Source organism: Salmo salar, chromosome 07 (assembly GCF_965601325.2).
Source record: "Salmo salar chromosome 07, fSalSal1, whole genome shotgun sequence".
NCBI lineage: Eukaryota > Metazoa > Chordata > Actinopteri > Salmoniformes > Salmonidae > Salmo > Salmo salar.
This window is the reverse complement of record NC_138297.1, coordinates 29,860,001-29,884,918: the sequence shown is the minus strand read 5'-3', so window position 1 is coordinate 29,884,918 and position 24,918 is coordinate 29,860,001. Positions and strand designations below refer to the sequence as shown.

General features: G+C 41.4%; 1 protein-coding gene across 1 annotated transcript in view; it reads right to left on the bottom strand.

Moving 5' to 3' along the window:
* Positions 1 to 21,628, bottom strand: part of pea15 (proliferation and apoptosis adaptor protein 15) — a 62,992-nt gene extending 41,364 nt beyond the window's left edge. The window contains 1 exon segment of the mRNA NM_001146575.2: positions 21,463 to 21,628. The gene's annotated coding sequence lies outside the window, so the exon portion shown is untranslated.
* Between the last annotated feature and the right edge of the window lie 3,290 nt (positions 21,629 to 24,918).

Genomic DNA, 24,918 nt, shown 5'->3' with positions numbered 1-24,918 from the left:
TTTCAAGTGACCCCAAACTTTTGAACGGTAGTGTATATATATATTTTTATATATATATATATATATATATATATATATATATATATATATATATATAGAGAGAGAGAGAGAGAGAGAGAGAGAGAGAGAGAGAGAGAGAGAGAGAGAGAGAGAGAGAGAGAGAGAGAGAGAGAGAGAGAGAGAGCAAGATACAATGGAGAAAAGAGAAGCAGAGAATATTGGGTATTTAGCGTGTAGCCTAATGAAAGAGAGTAGTGAGCACTTGTCACATGATATACATGTTTTTAATCAGCTCTCAAATGTCGAGAGCCACTCATTTCCTGGAGCCACATTGAGATAAGGTTAAAAGGTCATCAAGTCAACAGAGTGGAGGTCAATGATCATCCAGCATCAACAAGAGTATTTCTTAGTATTCATCAGCATGTGCAGGTGTGCATGTGTATGTGTGTGTGGTGTGTGTGTCGGTTTGCGTAACTTGAGTTTATGAGTGAATGGATGTGAGCACAATGATTCAGCTTTGTCTGAAGTTATAGGAGACTTAAATCCAATTCTTCCTCGCTTTACTGAGGGCTGGGTCCACAGCCTAGTCTTAGACAGGACACACACACACACACACACTAGTCTTAGGTAAGACCCGCTACTTGGATGACGTCAAACCTCCGACAAGTGTTAAAGGAGAAACAGCTTGTTCTTTCATTCCTTTCATCACCTTCCCGCTCTTCCAACACCTCTTCTGTTTCCCTCTCCCTCTCCTCCCTCTCTTTCTCCCTCCACACCCTCTCAATTAAATTCAAAGGGACTTTATTGGCATTGGAAACAAACAGTGCATTCGGAAAGTATTCAGACCCTTTCAATTTTTCCACATTTTGTTTACGTTACAGCCTTATTCTAAAATTGATTAAATTGCTGTTATTTTTTTCTCATCAATCTACACACAATACCCCATAATAACAATGCACAACATTTGGAAGGGGAGGGTCGCTGCACAGCTATTTTCAGGTCTCTCCAGAGATGTTTGATCGGGTTCAAGTCCGGGCTCTGGCTGGGCCACTCAAGGACATTCAGAGACTTGTCCCGAAGCCCCTCTTGCATTGTCTTGGCTGTGTGCTTATGGTCGTTGTCCTGTTGGAAGGTGAACCTTCACCATTTGGGTGCCATTTAAGAATAAGGTTGTAACGTAACATAAAAGTCAAGGGGTCTGAATACTTTCAGAATGCACTGTATGCACAAAGTCTTTTTTGGCTGGCAAGCATGCAGAAGCCTTTATCCTCTTTATCCTTTCTCTCTACTAAGACTGTTATCGCTCTCTCAGATTCTGGTCCCTTGCCCCCTCCCACTCTTTTATTGCCCACCTCCAGATATCACAGTGGAAGAAGGAACTGAATAATATTAAGAAATGCTATAGATGGAAGGAAAGTCGTGTGGAAACCTACCAAAAAACTATTAGGCAAAAAACAAATTCAATCCCTTTTAGACAACTTCCTGGACAAAATGTTTCACTGTAATAGTGAAGGTGTAAATTTGACAGCAGAAAACCTAAACAGTATATTTCACCTCGCAGCTTCCCTATCAAATCTAAAAATGTCAAACAGAAAACCGAAGAAAATTAACAACAATGACAAATGGTTTGATGAAGAATGCAAAAACCTAAGATAGAAATTGAGAAACCTATCCAACCAAACACATAGAGACCCAGAAAACCTGAGTCTACGCCTTCACTATGGTGAATCACTAAAACAAAACAGAAATACACTACGGAAAAAGAAGGAACAGCTCATCAGAAATCAGCTGAATATAATTGAAGAATCCATTGACCCTAACCACTTCTGGGAAAATTGGAAAACACTAAACAAACAACAACACGAAGAGTTTTCTATCCAAAACGGAGATGTATGGAACAAACAGCAAAAACATATACATGATCAAATACAAATCTTAGAATCAACTATTAAAGACTACCAAAACCCACTAGATTCTCCACTTACTGTGAATGAACTACAGCTGGCCCTGGGGCTCTGTTCACAAACACAAACAGACCCCACAGAGCCCCAGGACAGCAACACAATTAGACCCAACCAAATCATGAAAAAACAAAAAGATAATTACTTGACATATTGGAAAGTATTAACAAAAAAACAGAGTAAACTAGAATGCTATTTTGCCCTAAACAGAGAGTACACAGTGGCAGAATACCTTACCACTGTGACTGACCCAAACTTAAGGAAAGCTTTGACTGTACAGACTCAGTGAGCATAGCCTTGCTATTGAGGAAGGCTGCCATAGGCAAACAGGCTATGTGTACAATGCCCACAAAATGAGGTGGAAACTGAGCTCCTGCCAAATGTATGACCATATTAGAGACACATATTTCCCTCAGATTACACAGACCCACAAAGAATTCGAAAACAATTCCATATCCGCAGCAAGATTTGTGACCTTTTGCCACAAGAAAAGGGAAACGAGTGAAGAACAAACACCATTGTAAATACAACCCATATTTATGTTTATTTATTTTCCCTTTTGTACTTTAACTATTTCAACATAATATGACATTTGAAATGTCTTTATTCTTTTGGAACTTTTGTGGGTGTAACGTTTACTTTCCCTCAACTATGCAAACCTGTATGTAGGACAATTTTAGGAAGCACTCCTTTACAAAACAGAGACACAACCCCTACTTTCTAAAATCCTCCTATGGAAGAGATACATAGATGATGTCTTTGTGCTCTGGGAAGGAAGTCAGCAGGAACTAAATGAATACCACTCTACTAAACGAGAGCTCTGAATAACTCAAACTCACCATGCAGACTGATGAGAGAAAAATAAACTACCTGGATTCATGGATGATCAAAGAGAATGATGCATTACACACAGATTTATACACAAAGCCCACAGACCGCAATACCTTGCTAAGTGTGGATAGTATGCATCCCCTTCCCCTCAACAATGGACTAACATACAGCCAGTTATGCAGGGTTAAACGAATCTGTGGCCACCAGACAGATTTTGACCGCAATGCTAAAAAAATGACAGATCAATTCAAAATGAGAGGCTACAAGGACAAAACTCTTGATGCTGCAATGATGTAAATATAAAAAAAATCAAGAGAGGAATTACTTAAAACTCAACCAAAGAAAAACAACGCAACCGTCTTTTACACTTAGACACTCTTGACACCCATTGGGTTAAATGCGGAAGAGACGTTTCAGTTGAATGCATTCAGTTGTACAATTGACTAGGTATCCCCCTTTCCCTTTCCCTTTCCAAATGGGAACTACAAATGTGGCTCATGCGCATAGCGCAATAGCACTATAAAAACATCCTACTTCAGACACCCACGTACAGGTCGAACAATCCCTGTTAGGGTATCATCTCATGCAAGACCAAGGGAGTAATCTCTCTCATCACCTGTTCATGTGGAAAAGCCTACGTAGGACAAACGAAAAGACAATTAAAACAACGCATAGCTAAACACCGCAACTCAATCAGGTGTAAGAACATTGACTATCCAGTAGCAGCTCACTTTGTTGAAGCTAACTATCCAATCTCCTCCCTCAAATACACAGGCATTGAGCATGTTGCTCTACCAAGGAGAGGAGGTAACATCGAGATCCTACTACTACAAAGGGAGGCTTACTGGATATCCGATCTAAAAACATTGACCCCCTAGTGGTCTGAATATTCACTTTGATCTCAGGCCCTTCTTATGTACAATTCTCTCTTTTATGAACTTTTTTAAGTCTTATAAATGTATATATTCTTTCTACAGCTTATTAGCGTACAGCTATTATGTTCACCCTATTGATGATGCTTATTATGCATTAGGGTTGAACTAAAAGATTACATGTCACAAATATGAAATAGGAAACAATTAAATAGGTGATATTGAATTAAACAATAATGTATGTTGACGCTAATATTATGTACAATATTAAATTACGTTTCCATTTGATAACAATAGCCTAGTATATTTAATATGCCATAAACTATTTTTTTTTTAACAGTTTCACTCAATTCATTCTAATTAACTTAATCATTATGACACACCCCTCACTATTGTCATTGGTTGCACTAATTGCACTGTGTGTCCACATAACCTGGTTCAAGTATTCATGACATTACCCTGAGGAAGGCACAGTGATGCCGAAACATTGGTGATTTACCCAATAAACGACTGGGAGTTGATATATGGAGTGTGTGACTCTCTTTATTTTCTATTGTTTATAGTTTATTCGCCGTTAGTCAGCACCTCCACACAAAATTATTTTTCTGGGTGTGCGCCAGCTCATGTTTTTTTTATTGTAATGTTTACTGTATTTGTAAACATTACAAACAATGTTTGTATTGTTTATTTCACTTTTGTTTATCATCTACTTCACTTGCTTTGGCAATGTTAATAATATTTCCCATGCCAATAAAGCCCTTAAATTGAATTGAGAGAGAGAGAGAGAGAGAGAGAGAGAGAGAGAGAGAGAGAGAGAGAGAGAGGGAGAAAGAGATAGAGAGAGGTTTGGCGAGAGGAGGGGTAGAGGAGAGAGGGCGAGAAAGAGAGAAAGGGAGAGCGAGGGAGGCATGTAGACAGAGAGGGGGAAATTGAATTGAGAGAGAGAGAGAGAGAGAGAGAGAGAGAGAGAGAGAGAGAGAGCGATAGAAAGGAAGAAAGAGTGCTATAGCTTGGCTGACAACCTCTCACAGGGTGAAAAACAACACCATAACATTCACACTGCTGTCAACAGCCTAACACACAACCAATATTGCAGCCTCCTACACATTCAAATACACACACTGCAATATGCAAACAGTTGCACAAATCCACTCACACAGTTAAGCACAAACGTTTAATGAAAAAAATGAAGAACACTTAGAGTAGAAAAATGCTGTGTGTGTGTGTTGACCCTGTCCAGGTCGAATGGTTGCGCTAGCTCTTGCATCATATGAGGTACCGTTTGTAACATGCTACAATTTTGTCCAAAAGATGTATCCCATGCCAAAACATATTAAAGGGATACTTTAGGATTTTGGTATTGAAGCCCTTTATCTACTTCCCCAGAGTCGGATGAACTCACGGATGCCATTTTTATGCATCTGCATCCAGTATGATGGAAGTTATAGGTAGTTTTGCAAGCCAATGCTTGCAGTTACCATAGACTTTGAGTCACTGCGCTAACGCTACTTAGCAATTGCGCTAATGCTAGTTAGCAACTTCCTTCAAACTGCATGCAGAGACAAACATTTTATCCACGAGTTCATCTGACTCTGGGGAAGTAGATAAAGTGATTCATTGCCAAAATCCTGAAGTATCCCTTTACTTCTCTCCATTGGTTGGTTTAGCGTGAGAGTGTACAACATGGCCATTACTGTTACATTCACACCCCATAGGGCGCTGTATCTTCGCTAGACCAAGTGCCCCTTAACCTCTCTTGGGTAGGGGGCAGTATTTTCATGGCCGGATGAAAAACGCACCCAAATTAAACTGCCTACTACTCGGGCCCAGAAACTAGAATATGCATATTATTAGTAGATTTGGATAGAAAACACTCTGAAGTTTCTAAAACTGTTTCAATGATGTCTGTGAGTATAACAAAACTCATATGGCAGGCAAAAACCTGAGAAAAATCCAACCAGGAAGTGGGAAATCTGATGCTTGTAGTCTTTTCAAGTCATTGCCTATCTAACACACAGTGACTCATTTTGCACTTCCTAAGGCTTCCACTAGATGTCAACAGTCTTTAGAACCTAGTTTCAGGCTTTTGCAGTGAACAGAGAGCGAACAAGAAGGCCGGGAAATTGGTGACTCAGAAAATGACATGAGTTTTGTAGCGCGCATTCACGTGATGAAGTAGCTGTGTTCCGTAACGTTTTTCAAGACATTGGAATCATCCGGTTGGAATATTATTGAAGTTTTATGTTAAAAAGGCCCTAAAGATTGATGCTATACAACGTTTGACATGTTTCAAGGAACGTAAATAGAACCTTTATTGACTTTTCGTCGTGAAATTTTGGGCGCGCTTCCTACATTTGGAGTAGCTTACTGAACGCGCTAACAACAAGGAAGTATTTGGACATAAATTATGGACTTTATCGAACAAAACAACATTTATTGTGGACCTGGAATTCCTGGAAGTGCCTTCTGATGAAGATCATCAAAGGTAAGTGAATATTTATAATGCTATTTATGATTTTAGATGACTCCAAAATGGCGGGTATCTGTATTGCCTGGTGTATTTTTCTGAGTGCCGTACTCAGATTATTGCAAAGTGTGCTTTCCCCGTGAAGCTTTTTTGAAATCTGTCACAGCGGTTGCATAAAGGAGATGTTTATCTATAATTCTTTGAATAACAGTTTAATATTTTATCAACGTTTATGATGAGTATTTTTGTAAATTGTTGTGCTGATTCACCGACAGTATTGGAGGCAAAATATTTTCTGAACATCATGCGCCAATGTAAAATGCTGTTTTTGGATATAAATATGAACTTTATCGAACAAAACATACATGTATTGTCTAACATTGAGTCCTAGGAGTGTCATCTGATGAAGATCGTCAAAGGTTAGTGCTTAATTTTAGCTGAATTTCTGTTTTTTGTGACCCCTCTCCTGCTTGGAAAATGGCTGTGTGGTTTTTCTTGTGTTGTCCCTGTCCTAACATAATCTTGTCACGTCCTGACCAGTATAAGGGGTTATTTGTTATTGTAGTTTGGTCAGGACGTGGCAGGGGTGTGTTTGTTTTGTGTTGTCTGGGTTTTTGGGTACTGTTCTATGTTTTGTATTTCTATGTACCCTATTACAGGGGCTGAGTCACTGGCTTACTGGTGTTCTTCCATGCCGTCCATGGGAGGGGTGCGTCACTTGAGTGGGTTGAGTCACTGACGTGGTCTTCCTGTCTGGGTTGGCCCCCCCCCCCCCCCCCCCTTGGGTTGTGCCATGGCAGAGATCTTTGTGGGCTATACTCGGCCTTGTCTTAGGACGGTAAGTTGGTGGTTGGAGACATCCCTCTAGTGGTGTGGGGGCTGTGCTTTGGCAAAGTGGGTGGGGTTATATCCTGCCTGTTTGGCCCTGTCCGGGGGTATCATCGGATGGGGCCACAGTGTCTTCTGATCCCTCCTGTCTCAGCCTCCAGTATTTATGCTGCAGTAGTTTATGTGTCGGGGGGCTAGGGTCAGTCTGTTACATCTGGAGTATTTCTCTTGTCTTATCCGGTGTCCTGTGTGAATTTAAATATGCTCTCTCTAATTCTCTCTTTCTCTCTTTCTTTCTTTCTCTTGGAGGACCTGAGTGAGCCCTAGGACCATGCCTCAGGACTACCTGGCATGATGACTCCTTGCTGTCCCCAGTCCACCTGGCCATGCTGCTGCTCCAGTTTCAACTGTTCTGCCTGCGGCTATGGAACCCTGACCTGTTCACCGGACGTGCTTGTTGCACCCTCGACAACTACTATGATTATTATTATTTGACCATGCTGGTCATTTATGAACATTTTAACATTTTGACCATGTTCTTTTATAATATCCACCTGGCACAGCCAGAAGAGGACTGGCCACCCCTCATAGCCTGGTTCCTCTCTAGGTTTTGGCCTTTCTAGGGAGTTTTTCCTAGGGAGTTTTTCCTAGCCACCGTGCTTCTTTCACATGCATTGCTTGCTGTTTGGGGTTTTAGGCTGGGTTTCTGTACAGCACTTTGAGATATCAGCTGATGTACGAAGGGCTATATAAATAAATTTGATTTGATTATTTTCTAGTTATTCTATTTCTATGTTTAGTTTATTGTTTTGACCTTCAATTGGAGGCAGCTGTTCCTCGTTGCCTCTAATTGAAGGTCCTATTTAGTGGGGGTGTTTTTCTATGGGTTTTGTGGGTAGTTGTTTCTTGTTTAGCTGTGTGCTTGACAGGACTGTTTTTGTCGTTCTTTTTGTTCAGTGTTCATTTATTTAATTTAGAAGAAAATGAGCATTCACATCCCCGCTTCATTTTGGTCAAATCACTACGACGCCCGTGACAAATCTAACTTTATGCTTTCGCGTAAAGCCTTTTTGAAATCGGACAATGTGGTTACATTAAGGAGAAGTGTATCTTTAAAATGGTGTAAAATAGTCGTGTGTTTGAGAACTTTGAATTATGACATTTTGTTGTTTTGAATTTGGCGCTCTGATTTTTCACTGGCTGTTGAATAGTGTGAGAGAGAGGTTAATAGGAAAATTGCCACTGGTAATGTCCTCTGGTAATGTCCTCCAATCTTGCTCCAGGAAGCCAGTTCACACACACACACAGGAAGATGAGGATTGGATGATTGACTGAGTTTAATTTTCTCTGAATCATATTGCTTCCTCCTCCTCCTCACTGCTGAAGATTCCGCTAATGGAAAATAGCGAAGTGTACACAGGCAAGCACACACACAAACACACACACACACAAACACACACACACACACACACACACACACACACACACACACACACACACACACACACACACACACACACACACACACACACACACACACACACACACACACACACACACACACACACACACTCCTGTGAATCATGCTGTAAAGTGTAGAATCACACAGTGATGCTGCTTGAGAGTGAAGTAATTCTCTATTTGATTGTTTATCTCTGCAACATACTGCTTATATACACACAGACTGAAACGCTAAGTGTGGGTTTGAGCTATTACAATATAGATGTAGATGAACTAGAAGGTCACGGGAGGGGTGGTCAGTGGCTCAAATACAGCTATTATAGTATAAATATATACCACAAAGAAGGGAAGATAAGGTGAGGTCACCTATCTTTCCCCACATTGACATCATCAGATCTGAGTGACACTATCCCCTTTAAGCCAATGGATAAGAGTGACTGCCATGACTTGAATGATAACTTCCTCCTCTCTAGGCTTGGGCAGTATCCAGATTGTCATATCGTCATACCGTAATTTCCCATATCCCAGGATTTACGGTATTACCGGCATAGCACACAAGGGGGCGATTAAACCGCAAGAAAAGCCCATTGGGCCTCTATTACCAGAACACAAACAAATTTAGCACAAACTAATAGCAAAATCACCATTACCTAAATTCTAACCAGCGAAAATAAACATAAACTAATTGCAAAGACAGGAAAATCCAGCTCGTAAAGTTATACAAGCATAGCTAGTAGCTAACGAATGTCATTGTTGGTGAGCGTGGACATTTACAAGCGAAAGTGAACGAGAGAAATTATGCAAATGAACAAAGATGTGATGCATGCTTTTCTGAAGGAAGAGCACCATGTGTACACGGAGCCGATGTGAGAAGAAGAAAAAACGCTAGTAGGAAGCAGAGGGAAAAAATGGCAGCTGTACAGACAACTCATCCAGAGCTCCATGACGTCTGGCAGAAAGCTATTATAAGATATCTGATGGCATTTAGTAGTGAATTGCATACAAGTGTTACTTCATCACCTAATGTGCGCCGCACAACAGAGACTTGCCGATAGATATAGAATGCTGTGGACTCACCAGCTCCCGCTTTCTCCCACTGTGCTACTTACAAACAATCATGTGACTGGCTCAACTGTTCTGGGGAACTACGGTAAGCTTCATAACGTAAAATAAACTGACAGGTGAAATGAAAAACGCAATCTGCTTTATATCCTAACGTATTACACAAGTTGACTGCAGGTAATAACTTAAAAAGTAGGGACAAATATTTGATTTTACTGAAAATCTTCAAAGAAATAGTTCCAACGGTATTGACGGTATTTTCCAAATACCCCGATATATGGTATGTACGGTATACCGCCCAAGCCTACTGCTCTCCTCTCCTTTGGTCTCTCCCTCTCTTTTCCGAGGATGTCTGTAACTGTAGATGACTCAGACACACTCCTCCTTTCCCTTCTTCCCTCCTTCCCCTCCTCTTCTGAAAAGATGCACTCCTTTCCCTCTCCCTCCCTCCTTCCCCTATCCCTCCTTTCTTCCCTCCTTCCCCTCTGCAAGAAAAGTAAAGCAAAGTAACACTCCTGGCTGTAGCTGCCGACTCGCCCCGTAACAAAAAGGAGAACAGCACACTCTAGGAGCTCAGACACAATCATTTTATAACCAACGTTTCAACAGCCAAACTGTCTTCATTAGGGTATAACGACAAACACTAGTCACTAGTTTATATAGCTTGAAAGGACACACACACACACACACACACACACACACACACACACACACACACACACACACACACACACACACACACACACACACACACACACACACACACACACACACACACACACACACACACACACACACACACACACACAGGTGTCTGCAATCCTGGCTTGACTTCATTGGTTGATTTACAGATATAAATAGAAGATATAAAAAAGCATGAATGGATAACGGATGTGCTACCTGTCCCAGACCTGCTGTTTTCAACTCTCTAGAGACAGCAGGAGCGGTAGAGATATTCTCAATGATCGGCTATGAAAAGCCAACTGACATTTACTGTTGAGGTGCTGACTTGTTGCACCCTCGACAACTACTGTGATTATTATTATGAACATTTGAACATCTTGGCCATGTTCTGTTATAATCTCCACCCGGCACAGTCAGAAGAGGACTGGCCACCCCTCATAGCCTGGTTCCTCTCTAGGTTTCTTCCTAGGTTTTGGCCTTTCTAGGGAGTTTTTCCTAGCCACCGTGCTTCTACACCTGCATTACTTGCTGTTTGGGGTTTTAGGCTGGGTTTCTGTACAGCACTCCTGCAGTGTCCTTCCCTCTCTTTTTCCAGTGTTTTCATCTCTACGGGACTTAAAGTAGGAGGCTTTTGTTATTCTTGTCAAAACAAACAGGAGATAATAGTATTACTTTTCAATGTCAAAGTCAAAGCCGGTGTCCTTTCCTGTCCTGTCCTCCCTCTGATTTATTTAATTAGCCAAATAAATCCCCAATACAAAACGTCGGCCATTTTCCTCCCATCCTGCCGCTGGGCTATTTTCAGACAGCAGAGCTGAACAGGGTGACTATAATCAGGAGTTTGGCCCACATTCAATGGGAAGTAGACTGTGTGTGTGTGTATGTCTCTCTCTCTGTGTGTGTGTGTATGTGTGTGTGCGCGCGTGTGTGTGTGTGTATTTCCAGTGTAACAGACAAACAGCAGCTGTTGATAAGCTGACAGGGACTGAGCTCGTGGTATATACACTAATCCTTCTGCACATGTGTTTTACTAACCAATATTATTAACTGGCTTTGCAGAATAAAAACACTTGTGCAAACACATGACATAACACACAGTCAACACAATGTAACGTGTCTGAGAAAGTGCCTCAGATGTAGGATCTTAATTTGATCACTCATTTGGTGCTGCAAATTTTCCTGCACAGCAAATGCAGTACCTATAGGATAAGGAAAGAGACGACACAACAGTGGTAGGCCTGATTACCAACAACGACGAGACAGCCTACAGGGATGAGATGAGGGCCCTGGTGGAGTGGTGCCAGGAAAATAACCTCTCCTTCAACATCAACAACACAAAAGGGCTGATCGTGGACTTCAGGAGACAGCTGAAGGATCACGGCCCCATCCACATCCACGGGGCCGCAGTGGAGAAGGTGAAAAGCTTCAAGTTCCTCGGCCTACACAGCACTGACAATCTGAAATGGTCCACCCACACAGACAGTGTGGTGAAGAAGGCGCAACAGCGCCTCTTCAACCTCAGGAGGCTGAAGAAATATGGCTTGGCCCATAAGACCCTCACAAACTTTTACAGATGCACCATTGAGAGCATCCTATCGGGCTGTATCACCGCCTGGTACGGCAACTGCACCGTCCACGACCGCAGGGCTCTCCAAAGGTTGGTGTTGGTCTGCCCAACACATCACCGGGGGCACGCTGCCTGCCCCCCAGGACATCTACAGCATCTGGTGTCACAGGAAGGCCAAGACAATCTTCAAGGACCTCACCCAGCCGAGCCATGGCCTGTTCACCCCGCTACCATCCAGAAGGCGAGGTCAGTAGAGGTGCATCAAAGCTGGGACCGAGGTGCATCAAAGCTGGGAACGGCCATCAGACCGTTAAATAGTCACCACTAGACGGCCCCCACCCAGTACCCTGCCCTGAACTTAAGTCACTGTCACAAGACAGCTACCACCCGGTTACTCTAGCATGCAACTTAGAGGCTGCTGCCCTATGTACATAGTCATGGAACACTGGTCACTTTAAATAATGTTTACATACTGTTTTACCCACTTCATATCTATATACTGTACTCTAGTCAAGCCCATGCTATTGAACTATTACTGTACATATCCTATTCTTCAGATATACTACATATTCTATCCATACTCTCCATATTGTCTATAAATCCCATCACATAATTTTATATATATGAATTTGAATTTGAAAATCTAATCAAACACTTCATGAGAGCCCATGAGCTCATGTTGCTCAACATTTCAATAGGCTATGCAACTGAGCGAGAAAACAGAGTTGTTGCCTCTATATTTATTCCTCAACTTTCCTAATATTAAGCACATTGCTTATATTTACAACAGGAGCATAGTCTACCTGGCTGGCATGAAAATAAACCACGGGAAAAAGCGTCCTCCATTCGCTATTTAAGTGCATAGATGACATGTATTTTTTCCCGCTGCCCCTGTTTTGATACAGGTGTATGATAATGGTCCATTCTAAATTAAAACAAATTTCACACATATATTATTTAGTGTATGTAAAGACAAGATTAAATCAAGAATAGTCTGATGGCTGGCAATATTAGCCTATCACTTGTGAATTATATATTACCACTTGTGAATGGCCTTTTTTTGCGCAACTTTTTTGAATCATATTCGCACACCTCATGTAGCCTAGCCCATAGGCCTCTATGTTTTAATAAGATTTGTATCGCAACTAAACTGGCAAATAACTTCTTAAAATTAAGCACGTAAATCCGCTTTACAAGGGGTGTAGAGCCTGAGTTTCAAGTTTGGGGAAGATCATTTTCACCATAAAAATGCACCTTTATAATAAAAGCATTACATGCATAATTGCATTTGCAGTCAGTTTTGATCATGGTGTTTTCCACTAATGGAACATTTGCGCTTATAGCCTACTATACCATGTGTGCATTGCTGCGCTTATAATGTAAAGAAATAACTTAATAGTTTATCAACATTTTAAGCAAAATGTTCTGATCTGTTGCGTCAGCCACATTGCGTAAAAACTGTTTTGATGCTAGTGGTTGAATTCATTTGGGATCTATCGCATTCCACAATTGTCTCAGACTATGTTTGGAATATTTAATTTCTTGCACAGAATAGAATAGGTCGACCTTTGTACTATGGGGGATAGTAGCTTGACATAGACTAGTGCTTTTGCTGTTCATTAGGGCTTCTCATCTTGTTGGCTGACGAAAAGTAAATGTGGACAGTTCTTCCAATATCTTGAAAATGTACCTTGGAATTGGATAAGGGCACTCGCAGGTGCGTCCCGGTGTGTCTGTCTTCACTTGTAGCCTGTGAGAAAGACCCGATCACGTGATGGAGTGTGCAGCACTCAGGGAGATGGGCACAACGGCCCCTGGCTGCAAAAGGCATGGATTTTTTTAGGGTGCATTACGGCCACACAAAGGGGATGTCGCCGTGAAATTCTAAGCATTATCAAGTGCTTGTCAAATTGTGAATGAGTGACTGATGTAGTGTGTACAGCCTGTGCAAAAAAACAAAGCAGAGCTCATGCCTTTTAAGCGAAGTTTTCAAATCATCATTAGAGTCGCATCATGCCGCCTTACAATGTATTTAAAATCTAAACATACAGCCCAACGTTTGTAGAACAACTAGAGTTACATTAATAGCTCTAGGAATACCTATTTCTTTGTTAACTTCTCAACACAGAATAGCCGCATGTGTGCACTCCCTCAAATCGTTTGGAGATTTTATTCAGCTTTGTTCAATTGTATTCTTCATACTATAAAATAATGCCACGCAATTCTAAGCAAATATTGTCTGCTAAATGAACTAGTGTAGCCCACAGCCATTTGGCATAGCCAGATCAGGACCTAACATAAGGACAACTTATGTTAGGTAAGCAATTCTGTTCTTCTGAAATAGACTACATTTTCTTCATATCACGCATCTTTTGACCTGTCTTTAATGAATTATGGATTTATTGTGAAGGTGTAGGCTATATTACATGGATTTATGAATCTTTTTTAAATGTAGATGTGCCAAAGGTCAGCATCAGTGTCTTGTAGGCTATGTGTGGATGCCAGGAGATGCTAAATGTGTTTATGTTAATCAACGGCCAATTACCGTGACTCTGACAGTTATTTGCTTGACAATCACCGGCTGATGAAATTTCGTGACCGCCACAGCCCTAGTTGTGTATTGTTAGATATTACTGCACTGTTGGAGCTAGGAACACAAGCGTTTCGCTACACCTGGAATAACATCTGCGAAATAGGTGTATGCGACCAATAACATTTGATTTGATTAGGTATCTTCATGTGGATTACATAAGCAACAGCACAGCACAAGGTCAAACCCGCATGCGTGCACACACTGACACACACACACGGACGTGCGTATGGACACACATGCATGCACGAACGCATGCGAGCACACACGCACCTACTGAGCGTGTCTCTGCCTGTCTTTTTATTGTGTTATAGTGTATGTCAAAGCCGGGGGAATCAAGTTAACATCGTTATCTGGCACTGAGCTTCACAACAAGCCACGAAGTAATGGAAGTCTTTCACCTTAGCTTGATAGAAGGGAAACTGATCAAATGTGAAGCTTGTGTGTCTGTGCAACCCTTAATGCCTGCCTGGCCAAGACCCAAATTGCTGGATGGATGGCTAGATTCATGTCTTACTGAGCAAAAAGAACGGTGAGAAAGACAAGGGCCAGAAAGGATTGAAAACAAAAGACTTTGGGATTTGTGCTCTTATGGGGAATACAAATCTCTTAACAGCACCCAGGTTTAGAGATATCCACAGTGCCATGGTAACATACACCCACTTCCATCCATCCATCCACCTCTCTTTCTTTCCATCTTTTTACACTGATGCTTGCTGACAGCACACACACTGGCTCCTTGGTTACACAGTGGTTGGCATGGGCAAACTCACGCTCTCTCTCGTTCTCTCTCTCTCTCGCTCTCGCTCACACTCACTCTATCTCTCCCTCTCTCTCTGTTTCTCTGTCGCACTGTCTCACTCCCTCTCTCTACCCTCTCTATTCCACTTGATCATCTCAACAGCAGATGAAGAGGCAGAGTACAGGCACAGACCAGACTCCCTGCCTAGAGATGCAGACTTTCTCTCTCTCTTTAAATTCAATTAAATTATATTTGCTTTATTGGCATGACGTAACAATGTACATATTGCCAAAGCTTACTTTGGAGATTTACAATATTAACAAAATTAAAATAATAATCAATATTGTCAATGGGACAACAGTAACAACAATAATCAAGGGTCAAAATAACCATTAATTTAACAATGGCATAACAATTAATTTAATTTAACAATGGCATAACAATGTCCCTCATTTTATGGCAGGCAGCAATGTCATGCGATGCCAACCCACAGCTCTCTGCGTCCTCCCCCAACAGGATGGGTAGTCTATTCTCATCAGAGAGTTCTTTGAAACTTTGAAAAAGGGTTTCAAATTTGGGGAAGTGACACTCTAATTGTTCTATATTTTTGACATTTTGTCAGGAAATGCAGCTCCGTCTCGGGTTCTGCTGTGGTGCAGTGGTTGCACAGCCTTTCCTCTACAGGGAGCCAGGTTTTTCCTGTGTCTACCCTTCTCAATGGTAAGGCTGTGCTCACTGTACCGTGTCAAGGTTTTGATTAGTAACCATGGTGAAATAATTTGCCACGGTGTACTGTCGATTTAGGGCCAGATAGCACTGCATTTTGCTTTATGCTTGTGCTTGTGTTTCCCAATAAGTAATGTAGTTTCATTTTGACTGTGTTGTAATTTGGTTTTTCTGATTGATTGGATGTTCTGGTCCTGAGGCTTTAGTGTGTTAGTCGAACAGGTTTGTGAAGTCATCCCCAGGACCAGCTGAGCTGGATGAGGGGACTATTTTCTTTGCTCAGCTCTTGACTTTGCAGGGCTTGATAGTGATATGAAAGGGGTTCACTATATTTTAGATGTTTCCAAAACTTATTTGCTCTTTTTTGAGTTGTTATTATTGGTGGATATTGGCCTAATTTTGCCCTGCATGCATTGTTTGTAGTTTTCCTCTGGACATGTGGGAGAATCTTACAGAACAGGGTTTCAATGGGGTGTTTGTCCCAGTGGGTGGGTGAAATCTTGTTTTGCAAGTGGGACCCCACACATCGCTGCCAGAAAGTGCAATTGGTTCAATGACACATTCAAATAGTTTTAGCCAATTTTTAATTGGTTTTGCAATTTGAATTTGTTTTTTAATGGCATAGAATGCCCTGCGTGCTTTCTCTCTCAGTTAATTCAGTGCCTCATTTAGGTGTCCAGTTGAGCTTATTTTTAAACCTAAGTAATTGTAGTGTGTGCAGTAATCTATATATTTTGTACCAATTGAGAACTTTAATCTAATTCCCTAAGATCTGGACCTTCTCTGGAAAATCATCGTTTTTGTCTTTTTGGGGTTTTACTGCCAGGGCCCAGGTCTGGTAGTACTACTCTAGCAGGCCATGTGCTATGGGCGACAGCAGGCACAGGTCATCTGCGAAGAGCAGGCATTTAACCTCTGAATTGTGGAGACTAACACCAGGGGCTGAGGATTTTTCTAGAATAGTGGCCTATTAGTTGATGTAATTATTGAAGAGTGCAGGGCTCAGGTTGCAACCCTGACGAAGGCCCCGCTCCTGGTTAAAGAATTCAGTAATTCAGCCAATTTTGATGCTGCACATATTGCCAGTTGATTTAATTATGTCATATGGTTTACACACTATACCACTTTCAATAACTTTGTAGAACAGTCCTGTATTCCAAATAGAATCAAATGCTTTTTGGAAGTCGATTAAGCAAGGGTACATTTTGGTATTCTTTTGGTGGACATGTTAATCTATCAGGGTGTCTAGGGTGTAAATATGATTGGTCATGCAATGTTTGGTATAAATCCAATTTGGCTTTTACTAAAGACATTGTGCTTATTAAGGAAGTTTAGAACTCTTACATTTATAATACTACAGAAAACTTTCCCCAGGTTACTGCTCACACAAATGCCTCTGTAGTTGGGGTAAAATCTCCATTCTTAAAGATCGGGGTTATGAGTCCTTGATTCCAGATGTCTGGGAAATAACCTACACTCAGGATCAAATTAAACAGTTTTAATATAGCCAATTGAAATTTTGCACATCTCATTTAGGATGCCATCAGGTCCGCATGCTTTTTTAAATTTGAGGGCCTGAAGTTTCTTATAGAGCTCCTGGTCAGTAATTGGGGAGTCCAAAGGATATTGATTGTCCTTTATAGCTTTTTCAAATCCATTCAACTTCTCATGAATTTTGCATTGTTCTGCGTTTCCATCAATTTGAACATTGTTGTAGAGTGTTTTAAAATGGGTAGTCCATATGTCACCATTTTGTATTGCTAATTCCTCTAGTTGAATTCTCTATTTCCCTTTCTGTCTCTATCTCTCTATCACACACACACACACACACACACACACACACACACACACACACACACACACACACACACACACACACACACACACACACACACACACCACACACACACACACACACACACACACACACACACACACACACACACAGACCAGACCCCCTGAAGATAAACTTTACAATGATGTGTGTGTGCGTGCGCATGCATGCGCGTATGTGTATGCATGAGCTCTGTGTGCGTAGTAAGATACAGAACAATTGACTGCTGGTACTGTATGACACACACAGGCCACCATATCCAAAACATACAGGCAGGAAGAGAGGCAGAGAAAACCAACACACACACAGCTGGACTGATCAGACTGAAGGTACAGATGTAGGATCTTAATTTGAGCCAGTATTCTACAGCAGGAAAATAATCCTGCAGCAACAGGAAATGTGAATTATTATGTGGATTATAATTAATGGAAAATGTTGTAGGGGTTGATACATTTTTTCGTTTGGCAAATCAAGTCTGACATTTTAAAGTGGAAATTACAAACTTTAAAAGCCTTTCTAACCTTTGAATACACTACAAGTTTGCATTTGCTGCTGTGCAGGAACATTCTCTGTAACAAAAGAGTGATCAAATGAAGATCTTACATCTGTATGAGGAATCCACCAAAAATGTGGTGGGTAGAAGGACAAATTGATAGGGAGGACAGACAGACAAACATGATAGAGATAGACAGAGATGGTGAGAGAGAGAGAGGGAGACAGGCAGACAGAAAGAGAGGCAGACAAACAGAGAGACAGGCAGACATATAGACATGCTAGCATCTACAGTAAAGAGTGAGACAGAGAAAGAGAAAGAGAGAAACAAAGATGAAGAGTTAGAGGTGCCCCTTTCTGTGGCACACAACGATATCACACACACACACACACCCACACACAATACCTCCATCTGTGCACTCAATCACCCTTCTCCAACCACAGCAGTCCAATCGAATCAACTCATATCAAATCAAATCACGGCTATTGAGACTTTTCATCTGGAAGCAGAGAGTGGATTATATATAGGAGGGGGGATGGGGGGGGCTGCTGTGTGTGTGTGTGTGTGTGTGTGTGTGTGTGTGTGTGTGTGTGTGTGTGTGTGTGTGCGCACACGATTCCAGGAAGATTCCATAATCCATAACAAACCAGGAATAGTGTAGCCTACATATGGGTTGTGTCCCAAATGGCACCCTATTTCCTATAATGTATAGTCCACTACTTTTTACCAGGGTGCTGACTGCATGGAAGCACTGCAGCATAGCAACTGTTGGGATGGGTTAATCAGGTTTTTGTGCCGACCCAGCTTAGAGCCGGGTGAGGCTTAAGCCCTTCTCTCCACCACACCATTGGACTGCCAGACAGTGGATGGTTGACCTTGTGAAAGAGAGAGCGAGAGAGAGAGAGAGAGAGAGAGGGGGGAGGATCTGTGTGTGTGTGTGTGTGTGTGTGTGTGTGTGTGTGTGTGTGTGTGTGTGTGTGTGTGCACGTTTGTGTGCATTCGTGTGTGACTGAATCAAAATTCCATATCTGTTCCAGAATTACATAATGTTCCAGAACCATGGTGGTTTGAAAGATTTTTGGGAGGAGTTCCAATTCCAAAATTCCAAAGTTATCTCCAGGGTTCAACTTCAACACAACACACCACCGACAGCTCAATGATGTAACACAGCACCCACCCTTGAAGACATAGTTTCCTCTACATCTGGAACTGAGTGAGAAGAACGTGTAAATATTCCGGAGATTTTCACAAGCACATCCCGACTCCCTTACTGTCGTTTCCAAAATATGTGCTGAGACTGCAGACCTCAATACAGAAACACTGCTTAAATGACATATCTTACATCGTAACATGACAAAGCATTTCATGTAATAGTTTCCTTTCCTTCAGGTACAGAGCGAGACATTCCTGATTCCACAATTGACTCAGTCAGAAAATGCTCAATGGTCACAGTAAAGAAACTTCTGCTCTGATAAGTGAGTCAAGAGAACAGCGGAGTGTGTGTCTTGGACGTGGTGGTAGAGGACATTGAGAGAGCTTGCTTTTTGGTTTAATGATCCTCTCTCTCTCTCTCTCTCTCTCTGCTGGGCCGGAATGGCTCTCCCATTTGATATATCGATTTTTTTTTTTTTGCTCGGCGGACAAAACTGTTCAGCACAGCAGAAATGTGCTTCCCCTTGGCTACGTCCTGTCTGTGTCTGTGGGAATGTATGCGGTCGAGTGTTTCGCCAGTCTCTGAGTCAACACAAAGGGGTTTTCGGGAAGACAAACTATTTAAAAACCGTCAGCACAAAAACAACTGGTCCTTTTCTAATAGCACAAAGCAGAGTAGCTTTCTTAGCGTGACAGTTGTAGTCGTTATATCTTCCTACAGAATGACTTGAAACAACATAAATATAGTCTGGTGCCGAATCTGTGTTTTTTTTAGCCAACTCCTCTGACTATTGTTGGACTAGTACACACTCAGTTTGTACAACAGATGTACAACGCATTTAATACATCGACTGACATACAACCAATATTTTGTTACGGGTTTGGTTGTTTAAAAAAGTTTACACAACCATTGTGTAGATCAGGAGACTTGTGGAAGTGGTCCTTGGTATATTTGGAATGTAACTTGTGAGAGAAAAGGCAGTGACAGGAAATGCATGCAATGGCAGCTGTCACCCTGTGCCTAACACTGTTTACACTGTTTAAAAGGCTAAACTGATTTTAGATCAGATCCTCCTCTGAGACGCTTGATACAGCTCCAGCTCTGTAGCCTAGTAGTGCAAGGTTTATTGTACACCAAATCACTGACATAAATGACAAGGAAATAGACTAAAAACAGTATTTTTGATGACAATATATTAGTAATGCATTAGTAATTAACCAACAATAATAGCAATATTAATTATTACCATTAGTATTATTATTTCATTATAGTACTGTCACTAATAACACCATTGTTGTCTCAATCATCAACCTTATTCATTACAGTATAGCCTAACAGTTGTCTTCAGCAAGCAGTCTATATGGTCGTTCGCATTCCCCCAATTGCTCATTCATGCACACATTCGTGCATGGTGATGCTGGGCTCGCGCAGCGGTCGGGATTAAGGATGATATGTGCTCAACATCTTCCTCATTTCCATTAATCACAGTCATGAGGAGGCACGACAAAACACCAACACATTAGCTAGGTCACAGGTTGTTTAACAGCATCGATTATTAAGATATTGTTGAACCACTCTCCGATATTGAACACCACAGAACGTTCCAGATAAAGTGGTTAGGGATGTCAATGTAAAAAAAAACGAACGGGATTAGCCTAGACTAGGCTACACAGCAATAGTGAGAAAGCAGAAGTGACAGTTTACACAATATCATCATAACGATTAATCAATACATCGAGTAAATGAAATGGTCCTTGAAGGATAAGACATTCGCCTATAATGCAAATTCATGGGTTAAGCAGTTCATTCAAACCGGGTTCTCTTCCTGGGCAACGTCCCATCATTCAAACAAAAAATAATTGCCGGGAGCGTTCACTTGTTGGGAAGTGGGTTATCATCCAAGACAATAGACAACCCAAACGAAAGTCATATCAAGTGTTTTGAAAAACAAAAGTATACATGTTATGGAAGTAGGGTTTATGGTTAATCATGTAACGGAATTCAATGATGATGGTTCCAAAATAATGATAAATCAAGTAGTAGCGCACAATCATTATTATATCATTGAATAACGACAAATCCAAAAAGCAAAAACAGAAAAACACACTCGCATACAATGACACACCAACATTATAACCTCCCATACAAATAGTGAGTGAAGCCAGAATATTTAAAAAATGTGTTGGCTTACCCCGGGCTTTGTGTAGGCTATGAGTCCGCGAAGAGAGATGCCCTGTTCTGTGGGTAAGATAGTGTTTGTTCACTTCTCTACCAGTTATCAAAATATGATTTGTATTCGATTGACGCACAATCTCGCTGCAAAATCGACTTCTTCAGTCAGCTCCTCTATCCAGAATGTAGCCTAGTTGGTTTAGGATGTTGTCAGCTCTGGGACGCCGTCTAGTGATGGATTTTATTTTATAAACATATAAAAGCGAGTACAAAAGCAATTGTTATGGCGAAATTCTATTGGCTAGTGTGGATAAGTGCTTTATTTTTGTTCCAGGCAAGTTCTATCCGTCCGTCCGGTTGTCTGGATACACAGTTTTGCCGGTTCGTTGATGGAAACGCCTTTTCTTTACTCTCTCTCTCTCTCTCTCTCTCTCTCTCTATCTCGGTTGTCTTTCCCGGTCACACGCGCTGTCTGATACCGTTGTTTTGCAGACACTCGCGCACACACATTTTTCCAAGATGATGTCACCGCGCTATCCGGTTTGCAAATCCTACCTCCTTTTCCATCCCTCCGTCCCTCCTGATTCCGATGCTATCCATCACTGCCACACCCCCTGACACGTTATTGTCCTCCAACTCTTTTTCTCTTGTTTCCTCCGATGTAACATCCAGTGTGGCATCGGAATCGCGAGCATCAGAGTCGTGGCACCTCGCCAGCCAGGAGCGCGAGGTAGATGACATTGAATTCTCTAAACTGAGGGAAAATGTTTCTTTGTCACAGTAAAAACAAGCCCAATTTGTATATCATTTTCTCTCCACTCTGATGCAGTTGTATATTCAATGATGGTAACTTGTGGGCCTACTATATTACATTTACATTTTGTGGTTGGATGGCAGTGGGTCGGAGAATTAGAGGAGAAAGAGAGATGGAGAGAAGGGATAGCAAATGTACCCCTCTATTTAAAACCTCTCTGGGGTTTGTGGGAGGTTAGCCCTCTACTGCTTATCCCGTGTCTCCTTGAACTGCCACCACTCCCCCAGTACTATCTCCCTCTCCCTCTCTCCCCATCTCTGTGTGTGTGTGTGATTGTGTGTGCGGAGACAGGTGTACTGGAGTCAGAGCAGATCCCTACCAGCTGTAACCTGTTCCTTAACCTCTCTGGGAAAAGTGGGACGCACACTATTCAACAGCCAGTGAAATAGCAGGGCGCCAAATTCATAACAACAAAAATCTCATAACTCAAATTTCTCAAATTTCTCAAAAAATACAACTATTATATCCCATTTTAAAGATACACTTCTCGTTATTCCAACCACATTGTCCGATTTCATAAAGGCCTTACGGCGAAAGCATAACATTAGATTATGTTAGTACAGCGCCGAGACAAGAAAAACCACACAGCCATTTTCCAAGCAAGGAGAGGCTTCACAAAAAAGAGAAATACAGCTAAAATGAATCACTAACCTTTGATGATCTTCATCAGATGGCACTCATAGGACTTAATGTTACACAATACATGTATGTTTTGCTCGATAAAGTTCATATTTATATCCAAAAACCCCATTTTACATGGCGTGTGATGTCCAGAAATGTTTTGCCTCCCAAAACTGCTGGTGAATGAGCACATCAATTTACAGAAATACTCATCATAAACATTGATAAAATATTCAACTCTTATTCAAATAATTATAGATACACTTCTCCTTAATGCAACCGCTGTGTCAGATTTCAAAAAAGCTTTACAGCGAAAGCACACTTTGAAATAATCTGAGTACGGCGCTCAGTCACAAAACCAAACCCGCCATTTTGTGGAGTCAACAAAACTCAGAAATTACATTATAAATATTCACTTACCTTTGATGATCTTCATCGGAATGCACTCCCAGGAATCCCAGTTCCACAATAAATGTTCATTTGTTTCGATAAAGTCCATCCTTTATGTCCAAATACCAGTTTTTTGTTTGCAAATCAGTCGAGTTATCCAAATCCACTGTGCTCGCGCAGTTAGTTCAGACGAATAGTCAAAAAAGTTATATTACAGTTCATAGAAACATGTCAAACGATGTATAGAATCAATCTTTAGGATGTTTTTATCATAAATCTTCCATAATATTCCAACCTGACGATTTTCTTCAAAAAAGAAAAGGAACACAGCTAACTCTCACGGGAGCGCGCGCCACTGAACTCATGTCATTTTCTCAGTCATCTGACTCCATATTCTCTTATTCTCTCCCCATTCACAGTAGAAGCATGAAACAATGTTCTAACTGTTGACATATAGTGGAAGCCTTAGGAAGTGCAAAATGACCCCATTGACACTGTATACTGGATAGGGAATCACTTGGGGGCATATATATATATATATCAAGCAAAGAGGCACTGAGCTTGAAGGTAGGCCTTGAAATACATCCACAGGTACACCTCCAATGATGTCAATTAGCCTATCAGAAGCTTCTAAAGCCATGACATCATGTTCTGGAATTTTCCAAGATGTTTAAAGGCACAGTCAACTTAGCGTATGTAAACTTCTGACCCACTGGAATTGTGATACAGTGAGTTATAAGTGAAATAATCTGTCTTTAAACAATTGACTTGTGTCATGCACAAAGTAGATGTCCTAACCGACTTGCCAAAACTATAGTTTGTTAACAAGAAATTTGTGGAGTGGCAGAAAAGCGAGTTTTAATGACTCCAACCTAAGTGTATGTAAACTTCTGACTTCAACTGTATTTCAAGGCCTACCTTCAAACTCAGTGCCTCTTTGCTTGACATCATGGGAAAATCAAAAGAAATCAGCCAAGACCTCAGAAAAAGAATTGGAGACCTCCACAAGTCTGGTTCATCCTTGGGAGCAATTTCCAAATGCCTGAAGGTACCACGTTCATCTGTACAAGCAATAGTACGCAAGTATAAACACCATGGGACCACTCAGCCGTCATACCGCTCAGGAAGGAGACTCGTTCTGTGTCCTAGAGATGAACGTACTTTGGTGCGAAAAGTGCAAATCAATCCCAGAACAACAGCAAAGGACCTTGTGAAGATGCTGGAGGAAACAGGTACAAAAGTATCTATATCCACAGTAAAATTAGTCCTCTATCGACATAACCTGAAAGGCCGCTCAGCAAGGAAGAAGCCACTTCTCCAAAACCGCCATAAAAATCCAGACTATGGTTTGCAACTGCACATGGGGACAAAGATTGTAGTTTTTGGAGAAATGTCCTCTGGTCTGATGAAACAAAAATAGAATTGTTTGGCCATAATGACCATGGTTATGTTTGGAGGAAAAGGGGGAGGCTTGCAAGCTGAAGAACACCATCCCAACCGTGAAGCATGGGGGTGGCAGCATCATGTTGTGGGGGAGCTTTGCTGCAGGAGGGACTGGTGTAATTCACAAAAAATAGATGGCAGCATGAGGCAGGAAAATTATGTGGATATATTGAAGCAACATCTCAAGACATCAGTCAGGAAGTTAAA